The following is a 6,000-nucleotide window of genomic DNA, read 5'->3' on the forward strand; positions in this document are numbered from 1 at the left end:
TAGAACTAAGGGAAAATTTGGAAGCTTGAAGAAAAGCCAAGGAATTGAGCTAAGTTTGGGCTGGGAAAACTTGAGGAATTGAGGCTAGAAGTAAACAAAGTATAGCTGGGGAATTCAAGCCACAAACTGAGGTAAGTTTCCAGTTGTAATTGTTGAATTATGTTGGAATAATGATAGAACTTAGAGCTTGCATGAACATGGTTTCCAAGACTAATTTTTGGTGTTTGAGGGGAGTAAGAAATGGTTTATAGGTTGGTTGTGATGTTTAGGTTGTAGGGATAAGGATTTCAAGCTTAGTTATGAGGTTTGCTTTTGATTGGGGTTGAATTTTAAGGTTTAAACTTGAGAAAAAACGCTTGAAAAATAGTGGAATTTCTGGGTTTATGGAATCACATAGCACTATGATTGTGGAATCAAGAAATGCAAAATTTCTTGAAAATGACTTGATTAGTGGGATGATCCATCAAATGACTCAAATTCTGAGAAAGATCATTCAGAACCATCCCCCTCAGGATCAAGATTGATAGTGGTTCAAAAACATCCGTTAAGTTCAGAGGATGTTGAACAACCATAACATTTCATTAAAAAACCATAAGTCGATGATGAAGTTCTAATGGGTCAAGTTGTTCACGAATTACCTATAGTTTATGAACAACTAATTGAGCCAATTGCTCCCCAAGAGCTTGCTGGTGTAGCCTTAAGAAGATCCACTAGAACGACAAAATCGACAATTCATAGTGACTACATTGTGTATTTGCAAGAATCTTACTACAATATTTGAGTCAGAAAGGATCTAGAAACACTTTCACAAACTATGGATAGCCAAGAATTTAAATTGTGTACAATTCCATGAATGATAAATGAATTCTATGAAGAGCAACGAAGTCTGGGATCTTGTTGAGTTGTCTAATGGGGCGAGGGCCATTGGGTGTAAGTGGGTCTTCCAACAAAGAAAGACTCATTAGAAAACATTAAGAGACATAAAACAAGACTTGTTACAAAGGGAGTCACTCAAAAAGAAGGAATTACATGGAGACCTTTTCTTCTGTTTCTAAGAAAGATTCCCTTAGAGTAATCTTGGCATTAGTTACTCATTTCGATTTAGAGCTACGAAAAAAGGATGTGAAAACTACTTTCTGGAATGGTGACCTAGAGGGGGAGGTATACATGGAACAACCAGAAAGATTCTCCTCTAGTCACTACTACAAAAACACCCTTTTAGGACAATTTAATAGGGCACTCACCTAGATGCGAGTCCTAAAAACAACTCCTGGACTTTTTAGGACTCCTAAAATCTATGTGTGTCCTAAAAGTCTGAGTTTTTTTTTAAACAAACATCTCCTAGACATTTTAGGACTCGCGTCCTAAAAACTTATGTGTATCCTAAAAGTATGAATTTTTAAAAATTTCAAATTCCCTCCAATTTTTTTAACTAAAATTGTGAGTCCTACAAACTTATGTATGTCCTAAAAATTTGAATTTAAAAAAATTTCAAATTCCCTCCAATTTTTTTAACTAAAATTACGAGAATGTTTTTAGGACTCGCATTGCGAGTCCTAAAATCTTATGTGTGTTTTAAAAATTTGAATTTTAAAAAATTTCAAATTCCCTCCAATTATTTTAACTAAAATTACGAGAATGTGCGAGTCCTAAAAACTTACGTGCCTCCTAAAAGTTTGAATTTTACAAAATTTCAAATTCCCTCCTATTTTTTTAACTAAAATTTTACTATTTATTACTTCACAAAGAAAAATATAACACAACAGCTCATTCTCTCTCTTTCTCTCCTTGCTCTCTTCCCCCATTTCTCTCTCTCTCTCTCTCTCCCACGAACTCCATAACCAAGCCACGGACGATGGTGCTCCGACCACACCCCTCCTACACACGCCGGCGCAATGGACGCAGAAGGTCGGCGACCTTCGATCCCCGCGAGCCCAGCTCCTCACGCGCCGCCCTCCGCCGCCTAAAGTCGTTCGAAGTCGCGGTGGTGCTATTTTTCCCAAAATCTTCCAAGTGTTTTCAGACCGCCTCGAGCCTCCTCGACCCAAACGAAGACCACCAATGCATTCCTTGTGCTTTGGGAATCAAAACCAACTAAAGGATTGATAATTTTCTCGAACTACCACCGTGGGGTGGTGGCACTGCCGTTAATGTCGGAGCTCTGGCGGGAGCTTTGGCTATCAATTAATTTTGTAAAAATTAAAAATAAGACTTTTTAGGACTCGCACTTAAAGGCACTCAATGAGATTTTTTAAGGCTCTCAAATAGAGGACTCGCGCCCCGCGAGTCTGAAAAAGCCTTTTCTGTAGTAGTGAGTGATGGTGAGCATCTGGTATGCAAGCTTAAAAATTCCATCTACGACTTAAAACAAGCATCCTGCCAATGGTATTTAAAATTTCATGACGTCATCTCTTCCTTTGAATTTGAAGAGAGTGTCATGGATCGATGTAAATACTAGAAGATCAGCGGGAGTAAGATTTGTCTTCTTGTTTTATGTGTGGTCGATATTCTTCTTGCAATCAATGATAGGGGTTTTCTCCATGAGGTGAAATCGTTCCTCTCAAATAACTTTGAGATGAAGGATATGAGTGATGCATCTTATGTCATTGGCATTCAGATCTATTGAGATAGATATCAATGTATTTTAGGTCTATCTCAAGAAGCCTACATCAATAAAGTTTTAGAGAGATTTCAGATGAAAAATTGTTCACCAAGCATTGCTCCTATTGTTAAGGGTGATAAATTAAATTTGAGCCAGTATTCAGATAATGATCTAGAAAGAGAAGAAATGAAGAACATTCCTTACGCTTCTACTGTTGGAAGGCTGATGTCTGCACAAAACCTCACATTGTATTTACTATCGGAATGATGGGATGATATCAGAATAACTTAAGTTTAGACCACCTAAGAGCTACATAGAAAGTGATGAGGTATCTTTATGATACCAATGATTACATGCATATATTGAGACGAACTAACAATCTGGAAATAGTTAACTACTCAGATTCAGACTTCTCCGGTTATATTGATTCACATAATTCAACATTTTATTATGTTTGATATTTACTGGTAGAGTTGTGTCACGGAAAACCCTGATTTCTACTTCCACTTTAGAAGTCAAATTCATTTACTGTTTTGAGGACACATCGTATGGTGTATAATTTTAGAGTTTCAGGTCTTAGAGTTGTAGATTCTATTTCTTAGCCATAAAGAAAACCTTACGACAAATTCAACTGCAGTATATATGGCTTGAAACAACAATAATTGTAGTCGAAGCTAGCATATCAACGTTAAGTATTTAGCCATGAATGAGCGTGTTAAGAAAATGAATGTTTGAATAATTTACTAAATTAATTAGAGTTACCACAAACCATAATTCAAATTAATTATGATTAAAATAATGATTTGGATTAATTGACATGTATTCTCAATATGGTCAGCATTTAGGGTAGTTACCCAATATTTCATATCCTACTGATTGTCATATGTTTTGGCATCAATTGTGGTAGAGACCTTGATGGAAGGTCTCACCTATATAAATATAGGGTTCTGGTCCCCAAACTCAATGCTCATTCTCATACTCCATCTAAAGAGCTAGTGAGAGGTTGGAAATCATTTACCCGCACTAATATTCTTTTATTTTCTTTTTGCAAATCTAAAGTTGATAGATCAACATCATCAAAATCAATGGTTGGAGGTATACTCTAACGATCATCTTTATTATTGTGACAATCATATTCGTTATATGCTGCATATTAGGATTGTTATGCATCTAGATAAATTATCTTACACTTTTACCTTTATATATAAACAATGTCAACAAATTGCATAGTAGAAAAGAAATGAAAAGAAATTTAAAGCTTTTATAAATGAATCAAGTTCAAAGCTTTTATAAATGATTCAAGTTGGGTTAAATTTAAACTTTTAGATAAGAGTGACTACTTTTTTTCTTGCTTTGGGCAAACCTTTTCGGCTAATATTTTTCGAGTGAGATTTTTAATTTTTATTTTGAAAAAGTGAGTGCTTTCTTTATAATTATTTCAAATATATATAATTTTAGATATGTATTAATTACTTTTTAAACTTACACAATTTGAATTTAAATTACACACTACAATTTTGTAGTGAGAGAAAATAATATGTATGTATGGTGAGATATCTGAGGGTCTCGTTACATCATGTGATTTATATTTATAGTAATATTATGTAATTTTATTCACAAATGATGTAATATTTACATGTATATCAATTAATTATGTGTAATATTTACATTAAAAAATATACAAATTATTTAAATGATATTAGTATCCAAAAGGATTGCATCCAAAACCGAAATATGTTCATTTTTTTTATTATATATATATAAAATAGTTTAATTGTACACAAGTGCTATTATTTTGAGTTTTATATACTTAGCTATGTATATATATACTAGGTAGAAGCATCGTGCAATGCATGTTTGCATAGTTTTAAAATCGTAAACATTATTTATAATTTGAATAAAAACTGGTTCAAAAAATATATATAATAGAACGAATTATAGTTCTATAATTTATATAAATATTTATATCAATAATCTCTACATATATGACATCTAAATATACACCGTTGACATAGATATATATTTATATTTACTTGGCTACATGACACATATATAAAATACAATAATATTTAAAAAGAAATTAATAATAGAAATAAAATAATATTAGAAAAAGTCATAGTGTAGACAGTAGTATACTTGCATAAACTATTTTTAGTTTCTAATATATCTCACAATGTCCTTTGATAAATTTGATGAAGAAAAATAGCTCAAATCACTTGATAAAAAATAAACTTTCATACAAATTTATAAGATAAAAAAATAATTTGTATGCTTTTATTATTTTTAAATAAATATGATTTAATTATTTAAATTATCATAAAATATATTAAAAATATCATATTTTAATTAATTTTTTGGTATTTAAGTTTATGTTTAATCTAGTTTTTGAATTTGGTTGTGACAACAAAAGATTACATATTATATGTTTAATATAATATTAACTTTAAGTTTAATTAAATTTTATTTTAGTTATAAAATATATGGCTTTATTATTAATAAAAAATTATCATTGTAAAATATCTCAAAAATATCATATTTTAATTTGTTTAATTATTCATTTATTTAATTTTATTTAAGTTTAAGTCATGTTTACAATCTACCGTTAAATATAAGAATACTTTGTTAAATATAAGAATATTCCGTTAAAGTTTACGGAAAAAAAATAAAAAATTGTTAAAACCAAGAATTTCCATTATCTACACACTTATTATATAGAAGAGATATATACTAGATACAAGCAACGTGCATTTCACTTTGCTTAGCTTGTATTTATATATAGTATTTATTATATTTGTATAATTATCATATAAATTTTAAATAAATAAATAATATTATATATAAAAGATGACATAAACATATTAAATGAAAAATTAAACCAAAACACTGTTTATGATTATATATATATAATATTGTTGACGCGGTTTTTCGCCAACAGGTAATTAAGAAAAGAAGAGAAAGGGATTAGTGCTAAGGTTGAACCGAAACAGATATATGATCTTAGGAAGTGAAATGGTGACTCAAGACACGTTTTTTAAGTAGTTCAAAGGTTAAAATCCTTTTACTCCACTAGTCAATATTATTGCTATATTCTGGGTATACGATTACATGGTATTTCTTGTAAGAGAGAATCCAACCCTTATTTGCTCCCAGGGTCTCCATATTTATAGGAGAAGGCACCTGGGAGTTGGTAAGAAGGTCATCCCGTGACCTTCTTACCTATCATATCAACTCTGTGACATTCATGATTAATTCCTAAACCTCACACATAAGTGTGGTCAAATCAATAGGTAAGGAGATAATGGGCCGCACGGCCCAACACAGTCGTGGGTGTCTGAATACGCACGTTCCTGCTGCGTGTCCGAGAAGTCAGGGGCATATCAGACACGTGATGTCTGATA

Source organism: Humulus lupulus, chromosome 4 (genome assembly GCF_963169125.1).
Source record: "Humulus lupulus chromosome 4, drHumLupu1.1, whole genome shotgun sequence".
In the NCBI taxonomy this organism is placed as follows: Eukaryota; Viridiplantae; Streptophyta; class Magnoliopsida; order Rosales; family Cannabaceae; genus Humulus; species Humulus lupulus.